This window comes from Gorilla gorilla, chromosome 14 (assembly GCF_029281585.2).
Source record: "Gorilla gorilla gorilla isolate KB3781 chromosome 14, NHGRI_mGorGor1-v2.1_pri, whole genome shotgun sequence".
NCBI classification, from domain to species: domain Eukaryota; kingdom Metazoa; phylum Chordata; class Mammalia; order Primates; family Hominidae; genus Gorilla; species Gorilla gorilla.
Window position 1 is genome coordinate 24,243,141 of NC_073238.2, and position 14,879 is coordinate 24,258,019.

General features: G+C 53.1%; 1 pseudogene; it reads right to left on the reverse strand.

Moving 5' to 3' along the window:
• Nucleotides 1–1,201: 1,201 nt before the first annotated feature.
• LOC115931726 (histone-lysine N-methyltransferase SETD1B-like) lies at nucleotides 1,202–2,067 on the reverse strand (annotated as a pseudogene).
• Between the last annotated feature and the right edge of the window lie 12,812 nt (nucleotides 2,068–14,879).

Below are 14,879 nucleotides of genomic sequence, written 5' to 3' on the forward strand. Positions count from 1 at the left end.
GATGGAGTCTTGCTATTCTGCCCAGGCTGGTCTCAAACTCCTGGGCTCAAGCAATCCTCCTGCATTGGCAACCCAAAATGCTGGGATGACAGATATGAGCCACAGTGCCCAACCTATTTATTTATTCATTTATTTATTTAATAAGGACAAGGTCTCACTATGTTGCCCAGGCTGGTCAACTCCTGGACTCAAATGATTCTCCAAACTTGGCTTCTCAAAATGTTGGGATTACAGGTATGAGCCACCATGCCTGGCCTAAAAATAGTATTATATTTTTGTATCATATAATTTTCAATTAGGTAATGTGACTATTCTGTACAGGAAATATGCCCTTAATTACATAGGAATAAACATTTGTTACACTGAGAAAAATCTAATAGAGCTAAAAATAAAAATTAATTTGGAAAGGTCATTAGATACTGATACATTCTTACGTTTATACATTCTTTCATATATTCATATATTCTTTTAACAGTATCAATGGTTTGGAGTTATGTGTACAAAACCATGACCTATATGTAATACAACTAATAACAGGCACTTACAATTCAAGGCATATTATATACAAAGCTTTAACTTCTTATCAAAATATTTTGCTTTTTTTTCTTTCTGTTTTGGCAGATATATGAACACAACATTCAACTCACAGACACCATGGAGCCCTTACTAAGCATAAAGTACTGTGAAAGGCCAGGGCTAGGACAGAACTAAGACAGGGCCAGGGATAGGACAGAACAGGGGCAGAGTCATGGCCAGAGAAAAACCAGGGGCAGGGTCACAGCCAGGGACATGAGAGGACCAAGGCCAGGGCAAGAAGCAGGGAAGAACCAGGGCCAGGGCAGGGACATGGCAGGGCCAGGGCCATGGCAGGATCAGGGTCAGCAGAAGGCCAGGGCAGGGCTAGGGTAGCACAGGGCCAAGGCAGGGCAGGGTCAGTGTAGAGCAAGGAATGGGCCAGGGTATGGCAGGGCAGGGACAGGGAGGTCCAGGGCCAGAGTCAGGTCCAGGACATGGACAGGACAGGGCCAGAAACATGGCAGGACCAGAAAGGGGACAGGGCAAGGGCAAGGCCAGAGAAGGACCATGGACAAAACACGGCCAGGGAGGGTCCAGGGCAAGGGCAAGGCCAGGGCAGAACCAGAGCCAGAGCAGGCCAAAGGCAGGGCCAGGGCAGGGCAAAGCCAGGGTAGGGCGGGGCCAGTGTAGGGTGAGGGTAGGGCCAGGGTGAGTTCAGGGCCAGGGCAGGACTAAGATAGCACAGGGCCAAGGCAGGGCCAGGGCAGGGCCAAAAGGAGGGGCCAGGGCCAAGCATGGCCAGTGTCAGACCTGGGGATTGTCAGGGCCAGGGTCAGGTTCAAGGCTGGGCCAGGGACAGGGCCAGAGCAAGGGCAGGGCCAGGGAGAAAGCAGAACCAGAGAGGATCCAGAGCAAGGCCAGGGTCAGGGCAGAACCAGGACCAGGATAAGGCAAAGCCAAGGCCAGGGCAGGGCAAGGCCAGGGCAGGGCAAGACCACGGAAGGGCAAGGCCAGGGTAGAAAAGGCCAGTGTAAGGCCAGGCCAGGGTGGGAGAAGGCCATGGTAGGGCCAAGGCCAAGGCAGGGCAGTGCTAGGGTAGCACAGGGCATGGCCAAAATCAGGGCAGGTCCATAACAGTGGCAGGACTAGCAACAGGGCCAGGGCAAGCGCTGGACCAGAGCATGGTGGGGACAATACAGGGCCAGGACAGATGATGGCAAGGCAGGTCCAGGGCCATTTCATGGACTCGGTAGGCATGCGGTCAGGCCAGGGCAGGGCAAAGGCAAGACCAGGGAGAAGGCAGGGCCGGGGCCAAGGCAGTGCCAGGGCAGGGCAGGATCAGTGCAGGGCCAATGCAGGGTGAGGGCAAGGCCAGGGCATGGAAGGGCAGAGCAGGACCAAGGAAGGGCCAGGAGAGGGCCACGGCAGGGTCACGGCCAGAACAAGGGTATGGCTGGGGTCAGGAATATGGTAGGATGAGGGCTGGGCCCAGGCTGGGACACACAGGGCAGAGCATAGCCTGTGCAATGCACGGTCAGAGCCAGGCCATAGAGATGGGAGGGCAACACCAAGGCAGAGTCAGGGTAGATCCAGGGCTGAGCAGAGTCAGGGCAGGTCCAGAGTAGAGGCAGAGCTAGGGCCCAAGCAGAGCCATGGTAGCACCAGGGCAGAGGAGGGCAGGGCAATGCAGGACTGGGCCATGGCAGTGCCTGGTCAACTCCGGGGCAGGGCCAGAAGCAGGACAGGGACAGGGCCAATGCTCAGGCCAGGGACAGGGCATGACAGGAAGTGCCAGAGCAGGGCTGGGCCAACGTTGGGGCAGGGTAAATCAGACCAGGACACCTCCAAGTCCAGCTCTGGTCCTGCCTTGGCCCTGGCCCCTTCCTGGACTGACCTTGTCCCTGGCCCTGCCCTATCCACGCCCTGTGTGTTTGACCAGTGTTTTATAACCAGAATCCTACAAGGAACTTAAATTAGTTCTTTTTGTGCATTTTTAGTAGAGATGGGGTTTCACAATGTTGCCCAGGCTGGTTCCAAACTCCTGAGCTCAAGCCATCTGCCTGCCTTGGCCTCCCAAAGTGCTGGGATTAAAGGAGTAATCTGGCCAAGTATTTAACTTCTTTATGCCTGTTTCCTACATTTGGAAAATGGGGATGCTTTAAGTACCTAGCACATAGAATTATTGTGAGAATCAATGCCTCACATATTTACATATTGATAAAATTATACTCATAGAACACTACTGGAAGCAAAGATAGTATCAGTTAAAATTTAGTGATTACTGCAAATATTATTACTATTACAAAAAATATAGTATAGACATTACTACTACTATAGTTATCTTAAAAATCTAAAATAAAAATTTTACATAATAGCCTAATGTAATCTCTCCTGCTCTGCCCTGGCTCAGCCCTAGTGCCAGCTCTGCCCCTAGTCCTACTACATCCCTGGCCCTGACCCTTCCCTGGTCCAGCCGCTGCCCTGGCCCTTCCCATCTTCAGGCCTTACCATGGCCCTACCCTGGTCCTGACCCTGCCCTGGCCTGGTCCTGACCCTGGCCCTACCCCACAGAAGGGGTATGGCAGAGCCAGGGAAGGGCCAGGGCAAATAAGGGACAGGACACATCCAAATCCAGGAAAGGGCCAGGGCCATGACAGAGCCAGGGCGAGTCCTTCGCAGGGCCAGGTTCCAGGCCAGGTCCAGGAAAGGGTCATGGCAGGGTCACTGTATGGCTAAGGTCCAGGCCAAAGCCAAGGCAGTGGCAGGGTCAGGTCTGCATAAGGGCAGGACCAGAGCCAGTGATACGGCAGGGCCAGGGCCAGGGCCAGGGCTGTGCCAGGACAGAACAAGAGCAGAGCAGGGCAGGACCAGAGCCAGGCCATAGAAAGAGTAGGGCAAATGCCAAGGCAAGGCCAGGGTAGTGCCAGGGCTGAGGCAAGGTCAGGGAAGGTCCAGGGCTGAGTCAAAGCTAGAACCAAGACACGGCCAAAGGCTGGGGCAGATCGAGGGCACAAGCAGGGCAGGCTAGGGCAGGGCAATGGCAAGACCAGGCCATGGCAGGGCCAGCCCAGGATAGAACAGGGCACAGGCAGGGCAGGGCCAGGGCCACGGCTGGGGCAGGACAAGGACCAGGACTGGGGTCCAGGCCAGGGCAAGGGTATGGCCAGGGCAGAGGTAGGGCCAGAGCCAGGGTCTGGGCAGGACCAAGGCAGGTCTATTGCAGGGCCAGGGTTCAGACCAGGGCCAGAGCAGGGCTGGGACAGGGCCAGGGTCAGAACCAGGAAAGGGCAATGTCAGGACAATGGCCATGGCAGGACCAGCAACGGGGCTGGGGCCAAGACAGGGACAGGGACAGGGTCAGGGCTAGGGCCAGAATAGCATGCCAGGGTAGAGCCAGGCCAAATTAGGGCCAGGACAGGGTCAGGACCAGGGCTGGGCCAGGGTATGGCCTTAAGTAGCGAATGGCCAGGGCCAGGGTCCATGCCAGTGCCAGTGCCGGTCCAGGGCAGAGGTAGGGCCATGGCCAGATCTAGGACAAGGCTGGGGAAGGGCCAAGGTCTGGGTCAGGGTCAGCAGAAGACCAGGAGAGAGCCAGGGGAGGGACAGGGCCATGGTAAGACCAGGTTAAATCAGGGACACCTGCAAATCCACTTCAGGGCCAGGGTCAGGGCAGGGCCAGTTCAGGGCCAGGGCCAAGAAAGGGCCAGGGTCAGGGCTGCCAGGGTCATTGGCAGGGCCAGGGCCATGGCAGGACCAGGGTCAGGAGCAGGGGTCAATGCAAGGCCAAGGCCACACATAGGACCAGGTCTGTGCTAGGGCCAGTTTGAGGGCCAAGGCAGGGTCAGGGCAGGGCCAAAGGGAGGGCAGGGCCAGGGCAGGGTGGAGCAGGCCCAGGGTAGCACACGGTTAAGGTAGGGCATGACCAACCAGGGCAGGTCTATGGCTGGGGATGGGGCAGGGCCAGAGCCAGGGCACGGCCAAGGCAGTGGCAGCTCCTGGGCAGGGCCAGGGTTAGGACCACGGACATGTCCAACGCCAGTGCCAGGGCAAGAGCAAGGGCAGGGGCAGGGCCAGGTTCATCTAAGAACCAGGGACAAAGCCAGGCCCAGAGCTGGGCCAGGACAGGTACCTGGCAGGGCTAGGGTCTGAGACAGGGCCACGGCAGGACCAGGGCCACAACCAGGTCTGTGCTATGGCCAGGTCCAACACAGCGCCCAGGTAAGGCTAGGGTGAAGGCCAAGGTAGGGCCAGGGCAGGGTCAAAGCCAGGCTAGGGCCAAGGCAGGGCCAGGGCCGGCAAAGCAAGGCCAGGAAAGCATAGGGTCAGGGCACGGCAGGGCCAGGCCAGTGCCAAGACCTGGGTAGGGCCAGGGCCAGGGCCATGGCCATGGCCTGGGCAGGACCAGGTTCGGGGCAGGAGCAAAACAATGGCAAGGACAGTGCAGGTTCTTGGCACAGTCAGGGTCCAGGACAATGTCAGGGCAGGGCCAAGGCAGAGTCTGGGCCATGGTAAGACCAGCAACAGGGCTGGGGCTAGGCCAGTGACAGGACCAGAGTCAGGGCAAGGGCCAGAGCAGTGCAAGGCCAGGGTAGGGCCAGGCATTTCAGGGTCAGGGCCAGGGGAGAACCAGGGCAAGGTCTCAAGCAGGGAAGGGCCAGGGCCAGGACAGGTCCAGGGCAGGGCCATGACAGGGCCAGGGGCTGCGTTAGGACAAGGGCAGGGCCAGGGCAAGGTAAGGGTCAGGGCCAAGGCCAGGGTAGGGACAGGGCAAGAAATATGGCAGGACCAGGGGCAATGCCAAGGCCAAGGCTGGGCCAGGGCTGGGCCAGGGCTGAATCAGGGCAGGGCAGGGCATGGTATGGCCAGTGTAGGACAGGACAAGAGCCGGTCCACAGAGAGAGCAGGGCTGATGCCAAGAAAAAGCCAGGCTAGTGCTGAGGCTGAGGCAGTGTCAGAGCATGTCCGGGGCGGGGCAGGGCCAGGGCCAGAACCGAGCCAGGGCACAGCCAAGGCAGGGTAGGGCAGGGAAATAGCATGGCCGAGTCAGTACTGGGACAGGACAGAGCAGGGCAAGGCGATGGTAGTGGCAGGGCAGGGACAGGCCAATGCAGAGCCATGTTACGCCAGTGCCAGGACACCTCCAAGTCCACTTCAGGGACAGGGCTATGGCAGGACAAAGACCAGGGCCAGGATCAGGGCCAGGTCTGTGCTAGGGCCAGCTCCAGAGCAGGGTCTAGCGAAGACTAGGGTGAGGGCCAAGGTAAGGCCAGGGCAGGGTCAAAGGCAGAGTAGGGCCAGGGCAGGGTGATGACACATCCAGAGCGCAGCAGGGCAGGGTGATGGCAAGACCAGGGACAGACCACTGCCAGCTCAGGGCCAGGGAAAGTCCAGTGCAGAGCCAGGAAAGGGTCTGGGTCTGGGTCAGGGCCAGGAACAAGGCAGAGCAAGGCCAGGGCCATGGCAGAATCAGGGCAGGTCCTTGACAGGACCAGGTTCCAGGCCAGGGCCAGGGCAGCAGCAGGGGCAGGGCCTGGATAAGGGCAGGGCCAGGGATATGGCAGGACCAGGGCTAGGGCCAGGGCCAGGCCATAGTGAGGGCAGGGCAAAAGCCAAGGCAGGGTCAGGGCAGATCCAGGGCAGGTCCAGGGAGAGGCCAGCACCAAGTGGGGCCAAGGCACAACCAGCACAGGGTAAGGCAGGGCAATGGCACCACTGGGCCATGACAGGGCAAGGTCAGTGCCAGGAGAGGGCAGAACAGGCAGGCCCATGGTGGGGCCAGGGCAGGGATGGGCCAAAGCAGGGCCAGGACTGTCCAAGGCCAGGTTAGGGCCAGAACAAGAGCAGGACCATGATCATTGGCAGGGCCAGTGCCATGACACGATCAGGGTCAGGACAAGAGGCAGGGCCAGAGCCAGGGCCAGAGCCAAGATCAGGCCAGTGCAGGTTCAGGGCAGGGCCAGTGCCAGGGCAAGACCAGGGCAGGGACAGGGTAGCACAGGGCCAAGACAGGGTCAGGATGGGACCAGAGCAGGACAGGGCCGAGAGTCCAAGTAATAGTAGGGCAGGTACAGGTCAAGGCAGGGCAGTACAGGGCCAGATCCACGGCAGGCGCAGGGCAAAGCCAGGCCCATTGCCAATGCACCAGCCCTCCCTACAAGGCTCCTACCACCTGGCCACTGCTGCAGCCCGTCCATCGCTGTAAGCCTGACCCCCAACCCTGGCTGCAGCCGCCTGCCCTCCTAGCGCGGCCGCTGTCCTACCTCTCTGGCACACTGCAGTCTTCGTCACTGCTGCCCACCCGCAGCGAGGCGAGCCATGGTGTCGCAGGCTCTAGGTGTCTCCTCCTCCTCCTGGCATGGAGCAGCTGGACGGGCAAAGCCAGAAAAGCCTAGAGAAAGATGTGAGGGGTGGAAGGGTTAGAGCCTCAACTTGTCATGCCGGCCACTGGGTGGCAGGGGCCAGTTTCAGCAAAGGCACTCACACCCACCCTCCAAAGTCCAGCCTCTCCTTTTGGCCCAAGCTGGCCGGGAACTGGGGTCTGGGGTGGGTGCTGGAGACACCACAGCACCCAGCTCCCCACTCCACAGGAACCATTGGGCCCACTGGGGCTGCACTCCTCGGGGAGCAGGAGAAGCAGAAAAATTCAGACCCAGGCAGCCCTCCGCCCCCAGGTGCCAATTCCTGTTCCGGACGCCTCCACGCACAGGGCCCTGTCCCCCGTGGTGTCCCCAGGGGTGCCTGGCAGCCTCTGAGGCACAGACCCAGAGTACACAGGCCCAGGAACCACGGTGGGTTTGGGGGCTCTGCCATGCTCAGGATTCCCACACAAATGCTGCGTGCCCTGCCGTACTCCAGTATGACCAAGAGTGGGTCGCCCTCTGGAGTGTGGAGTCAGGGAGAGGAGAACCACTCCTTCCTTGGATGCCAACTCTGTTGACTGCCACCAGCAGTGCAGCCCCTGATAGCATCGAACTCGCTCCCGCTCCACGGCTAGTCCTGCCCTCAATAGCGCCCCCCTCCTCCGTCCCCCAATGCCGCCAGTAGCGTATACCTGACAGTGCCCTAACCTGTCCTCCTCCATGGGCATTGCAGCCCCAGAAAGCACCCATAACCCACCCTCCCTGCCGTGGGCAGTGCAGCCCTGTACAGTGCTACCAACCAGTACCCCTAATGCAGGCAATGACACCCTGGATAGCGCCCCCAACCCACCCCACACTGCGAAAGGTGCAGCCCTGAATAGCCCCTGTCCTACCACTCTGGTCGTCCTGCAGTCTCTGTCACCGCCACCACCAACCACAGTGAGGCAAGCCAGTGGACCACAGGCTCTAGGACCCAGCAGCCAGGCACGGAGCAGCTCTCGCTGATGGCCGGCTCCTACCACTCTGACCACGCTGCTGTCTGTCTCCGTGGCCATCTTCTTTCCCTACAAAGGAATAAAACTAGGTATCAATAAGAAAAGTAATTTTGGAAACAATACAATCACATGGAAGTTAAACACTACCCTCCTGAATAAATGACTAGCGGGTCAATGAAGATACTAAGACAGAAATTCAAAAATTTCATGAAACAAAGGGTAATGAAAACACAGTATACCAAAACTTGTTATGCAGAAACAAGTTATGTACAAAGGCAGAGATTTACAGCTATAAGTGCCTACCATCCAAACAAAAGAAAAACTTCAAATAAACAATACATCTTAAAGAATTAGTAAAGAACAAACTAAACCGAAAATAAGAATATGAATAAGATCATAGCACAAACAAAATTGAAATAAAAAGCACACAAGATTAAACGAAAAGTTGGTTTTCTGGAAAGCTAAACAAAATTGACAAACTTTTAACCAGACTAAGAAAAGAGACAAGATTCAAATAAAATCAACAGATTAAAAAAGGAGACATTACAACTAATACTTCAGAAATTCAAAGGATCATAACTGGCTATTATATGCCAATAAATTGGAAAGCCTAGTAGAAATTGGCAAATTCCTAGATGCATACAACCTACTTAGGTTAAACAACGAAAACATCCAAGCCCAGAACAGATTGGTAACAAGTAATGAGATTGAAGCCATCAGAAAAAGTCTCCAGTAAAGAAAAGCCCAGGAACTGATGTCTTCACTGCTGATAGCTTCACACCAAACAATTTAAAGACCTAGTACGAATCCTGCTCAAACTATTTTGAAAAACAGGAGGGAATACTTCCAAACTTATTCTATGAGACCATTATTACTGTGATACCAAAATCAGACAAAAGCATCAAAGAAGGAAACTACAGGCCAGGATCTCTAATATTGATGCAAAAATCCTCAACAAAATACCACTGAATCAAATTCAGTAATACATTAAAAAGGTAATTCATCATGATCAAGTGGGATGTATCCCTGGGATGCAAGGGTCACTCAACATACAATGTGATACATCATAACAACCAAATAAAAGACAAAAACAGTATCATCACGTCAACTGAAACCGAAAAAGCATTTGATGAAATTCAACATCCCTTCATGCTATAAATCCTCAAAGAAACGGGCACAGAAGAAACATACCGCAACATAATAAAAACTACAGGAAAGACACCCACAGCTAGAATCATATGGAATGGGGAAAAATGGAAAGCTTTTCCTCTAAGATCTGGAACATGATAAGGGTGCCCCCTGTCACCACTGTTGTTTAACATAGTACCTGAAATCCTAGCTAAAGCAATCGGTGCAGCCCCTGATATGGCCCCCAACCCACCCTGCCCCCTACCACCAGCAGTGTCGCCCCCCCCCCCATTAGCACACCCAACATACTCAAACTGCCCCGCCTCCCCACACCATGGGCATTACAGCACCCCATAGTGCCCTCAACCCGAAACCGCCACCCCCCACCACAGCCGCACAGTGCAGCCCCGGATAGCACACTTAGCCCACCTCACTGTTGCCAGCAATAACAGTCTGGGATAGTGCCCCCACCGGCTCCCCACCAAAGGCAGTCCAGCCCCGGTTTGGGCCCCCAAACCACCGCCCCCCCATGCAGGCAGCACAGCCCCAGATAGCACACCCAACCGGCCACCCAAGACGGGCAGTGATGTCTGAGATAGGGCTCCCAACCCGTCCCAGGCCACCCACAGTGCAGCCTGGATAGCGCACTTACCCCGACGCCTTTGTACGCTCTGGCTGGCTTCAGTGTCCATCGCTGCCACCAACCACAAACAGGGCTGCAAACAGGAAGGATTTTATTCACCGTCCATGCGGCTCCGAGTTGTCCCAAAGCGAGGCAGTGCCCCCAAGGTCTGTGCAGAGCAGAACGCAGCTCCGCCCTCGCGGTGCCACCGGACCGCCCGCCCGGGTCTGTGCTGAGGAGAACATTGCTCTGCCTTCCCTGTATCTCCGAAGTCTGTGCTGAGGAGAACGCAGCTCCGCCCTCGCAAAGGCACACAGCGCTGGCGCCTGCGTGGCGGAGAGGCGGACAGCGGTGGCGCGGCGGAGAGTCAGATGGCGGTGGCGCGGCGGAGAGGCGGACAGCGGCGGAGAGGTGGTCAGCGGCGGCGCGGCGGAGAGGCGGACGGCGGCGGCGCGGCGGAGAGGCGGACGGCGGCGGCGCGGCGGAGAGGCGGACGGCGGCGGCGCGGCGGAGAGGCAGACGGCGGCGGCGCGGCGGAGAGTGGCGGTGCGGCAGAGAGGCGGACAGCGGCGGAGAGGTGGACAGCGGCGGCGCGGCGGAGAGGTGGACAGCGGCGGCGCGGCGGAGAGGTGGACAGCGGCGGCGCGGCGGAGAGACGGACAGCGGCGGCGAGGCGCGCAGCGACGGCGCAGGCGTGGAGAGGCGCACAGCGGCGGCGCAGGCGCGGAGAGGCGCAGGCCCAGGCTCCACTCCCCAGCTGTGAAAGGGTAAGAACTGAGGGTGGCTGAGACTCGGGGTTGTTCAGGGTGGGGTGGGCTCTGGACCCAGCAGGCCCAGTACCCAGGTCAGGGCTCCAGGGGAGGCCAGGTGGGCGAAGGCCAAGAAGGGGCCGGGGCTGGTCAGGAAGGGCTCCTGGTGACCAGAGCACTTTGCGTGAGCCAACGTGGGAGGAAGGTGGGCTGGATGAGCCAGGGAGGCGCCGGGAGGGGCCTTGGCAGAGGCGACCCCCTCCGTCAGCCCCCAGGCCACTGAACCCTGGGTAGTGAGAACCAACAGGGGAGGCTGCAGACAGAGGAGTGGAGGCTCCCCGGCTTTGGGGGCTCTGAGTAGAAGCATCTAGGGGGTCCCTCAAGAGGCCCCCAAACGCTTCCCCATGGTAAGAAAAGAAGGCGCAGAGAGGGGCACGGCGCTGGCGCCGGCGCAGTGGGGTGCACAGCGAGATTTGCTGTGATTTCTTTTATTGCCCCAAATGTACTTCATCTTGGTAGATTTCTATTGGCTTTAAAAATGTGTGTGTGTTGCTGTTGGGGAGTGGGGTGTTATACGGATGTCAGATTTTGCTGGTTGACTGTTCAGATCTTTTGTAAATCCTTGCTCCTTTTCTGCCTAGTTTCACTCTGTCACTTACACTAGAGTGCGGTGGCACGAACATGACTCACTGCAGCCTTGACTTCCTAGGGTCAAGTACTTCCCCTGGCTTAACCCTCCTGAGTAGCTGGTACTATAGGTGTGTGCCGCCACACCTGGCTAAATTTAAAATTTTTTGGAGAGAGGAGGCCTTGCTATGTTGCCCAGGCTCGAACTCCTGGCCTCAAGCTATCCTTTGTTTTTGCCTCCCAGAGTTCTGGGATTACAGGCATGAGCCACTGTGCCCAGCCTCTGCCTAGTTTTAACAGTTGCTAAGAGGAGGATGTTGAAGTAGATGTCTTCTTGCTGGGTTAATGCTTTTGTTATTAAGCAGTTGTTATGGTCACTTCCTTTTCACCCCATTGGTGAAGGAGGGGTCCCTGCCCTAAAGTGTAGGAGATGGCTGAACACGACACCTGGCGTGGATGGATGAGATTGACAGCAGTGTTTTAGTCACATATACCCACAGCTCAGAGGAGGACACTGCATGCCACACAGGGTCAGATGGGCACCGCACTCTGTAGTGGAGTGAGGGCTGCGGGCTGAGGAAGCAGGCAGGCTTGGTAGTACCAAGAGCACACAATGACCAATGGTTCCCGAGGGGGAGTGCAACTGGCTTGTTTGAATAAATTCATGGGCTGGCAGACAGGTGAGGTGAAACTTGTTAGGCTGAGGTGCAACTGTTCTGGCTGATAAAAGAACTAGCCAGGTGGGGAGCGTTTCCTGTTGGGTGGCGGGGTAGGGGGTGTCTGGTAGAAACAGGAAAACCCACGGCTAGGCCTTTGGGGCCCTGTGAGGCTCAAAGATGTCAAGGCAGCATAGGACATTTTAGATCTTAAAATTCAGCGAAGACCCTCTCCAGCTCTGGTAAATTATTTTGCTTGAAGTCTACTTCATGAGATATTAATATATTCACTCCTGCTGCCTTAAAAAATTAATGATTTCACAGGATATCTTTCTCCATTCTTTTACTTTCAACCTACTTAGGTCCTTAAGTGAGTTTGAAGTTTCTTATGAACAGTATTTAGTTGGACCATGTGTTTATTATAGGCTCTCCATCAATCTGTCTTTTGGTTTATTTAGACCATTTACATTTAAGGTGCTTATTGTTACATAATTGCTTATGTCTGATGTTTTTATTATTTGCTTTTTTGCTTCCTTTTTCTTTCCCTCCATCTTGATCTGTTTCTGTATAATGTTGCGTGTATCTCTTTGTATAGTCTTAAAGTGTTTGCTCTGGATGTTACAATATGTGTATTGTAATATAGTAGTCTACTGGTACCAGTATTTACCACTTCAAAGTGTGGAAACCTGCCTTGCATTTATGTCTCTTTACCTTTTCCACTTGTATAAATCACTGGCTTGAGTATTAGGTGGTGGTATAGTTTTTGTTTCAGTCGTCAAATGTGATTTTAAGAACTGTGGATTGTCTCGCGTATGTATCCACATTTCTGGTCTTTCCTTTGTCCCTCCTCCCATAGTCCCATATTCATCCCTTCTGCATAAGAACTTTCTATAGCCATTTTTTTATTTTGGTTTTTTTGTTTTAATTTTTTGTATTGTGGAAATGACAGAACATATTTCTGTAGCCACTTTTTAGCATTTCTAAATTGACCAGTGACAAATTCCTATATTCTCTTCCTCTGAGAATGTCTTTATTTCTCTCTTCATTTCTGAAGGGTAGTTTCATGGGATATAGAATTTGCCTTTCATGTATTCAGAGGTTTTCAGTATTTGTATAATCAAACCTGATAGTTTTCCTTTTGGTTTTGAGGTTGTGTCTTGTTTGGGTGAGTCTCCTACCCCTTTGACTACAGAAATGCCCTTTCATTTTAAATATCCTCCTATTATGAAACACATTTCCACATTTTCTAAATTTTTAATTTTTAACTGAGAAATAAGTAATTATTAAAGTATTAATTACTTTTATCTTGTTATTATTGGTTTTATTTATTTACATGTAGTTGGCTTACATTTAGTTTAGTTTAACTTAATTACTTTAAAGTAATGTATAAATATCTGCAGTTTGTACCGCATGTTCTCACTCATAAGTGGGAGTTGAACAATGAGAACACGTAGACACAGGGAGGGGAACATCACACACCAGGTTCTATCCAGGGGTTGGGGGCAAGGGAAAGGAGAGCATTAGGACAAATACCTAATGCATGCAGGGCTTAAAACCTACATGACAAGTTGATACGTGCAGCAAACCACCATGGCACATGTATACCTATGTAATAAACCCACATGTTCTGCAAGTGTATCCCAGAACTTAAAGTAAAATTTAAAAAAAAATAATTAATTAAAAATATATATCTTCAGCTTGTAAATGTCCCGGCAACACAGGAACAGAGTTAAAAGAGTGTGTGTCGTCCTTAGCTGCTCCCACCCCATCGTCTCCTCCCTAGCCAACCCAGCCGCCAGTCTGGCGTGCGCCTTCAAGGTTTCTTCTTAGACACTGGCAAACGTAGATCACTATTTTCTGCCACATGGTATCTTTTAAACACACACGATTGTTTTGTGCACAAACTTTCTATTTTTACCTCTCATAAGTGTCCTGTGGATTCTTTCCATGTCACTGTGGTGTGTGTGTGTGTGTGTGAGATTCAAGTTCAGCTTGCTAATCTTGTAGAAAGAATTACACTCCACTTCCCCTGTGCTCTGGCCCTCCCTAACACAGCAGCCCATCCCTGGAGGCTGATGGAGCCCCTCGAGCACCTGCTTACCATTTCTGTTTGTTCTGTTTATTCAGGTTTTCTGCCTCCTGCTAAGCCAATTTATACATTCCAAGAAAATCTTCCATTTCATCCAGGTGAAACAGAACCTACTGGAATGAAGCTGGCCTCCCATGGAATGAAGCTGGCCTCCCGTCTCCTTGAGTTGAAGCAGCTTCTCCACGTTGGTTATTATGCCATTTTTCTAAATCTAACATTTTAAAATTTGTGCCTTTTCTTTCTCTTTTGCTTGACTTCTCAGAGGTTTTTTTAACGGTCTTTTCAAAGAAGTGGTTTTGGGTTTTATTTATCAAGTCTACTTTTATTATGGCTGTTTTAAAATTAAATACATTTATTTCTTGTTTTCCTTAAAAAAGCTTCTTGTATGTTTACTTAGTTTATATAATTTTATATGTCTTTTGTTGAAGCATATTAACAAACACTTCCAGCTATAACGTTTCCCCTGAGAACTGCTTTGGACACATCCAGAGATTTTGATAGGTCACACACTTATTGTAGTTTGTTTCTGAAAAGTTTTTCATTTTAGTTTTTATTTTCTCTTTTACTCAAATTATCATCAGCTTTCTCCTTTTATCCTGTTTCTGACAAATTAATCTGAGGATATAAATCTCTCCCTAAATGTCAATTTTGTTGAGTTTCATAATTTTAATATGTAATACCCTATTGCTATTGAGTTCCAGGCATTTTATAATTTTCATTGTGAAAACTAACTTTGTTTCCAAAACACACTTTTTCTTTTTTTTTTTGAGACAGAGTCTCACTCTGTCGCTCAGGCTTGAGTGCAGTAGCACAATCTCAGCTCACTGCAACCTCTGCCTCCTAAGTTTAGGTGATTTTGTTGCCTCAGCCTCCCTAGTAGCTGGGTTTACAGGCTCTTGCCACTATGCCTGGCTAATTTTTTGTATTTTTAGTAGAGACAGGGTTTCGTCATGTTGCCCAGGCTGGTCTCGATCTCCTGACCTCGGGTGATCCACCCACTTCAGCCTCTCAAAGTGCTGCGATTACAGGCATGAGCCACCATGCCCGGCCCCAAAATGCACTTTTAACATGGTCTTTGTTATTGTATGTTTCTAATTTTTTTGCACCCTGGTGAGAGAATGTGATTTGTGTAACAGCA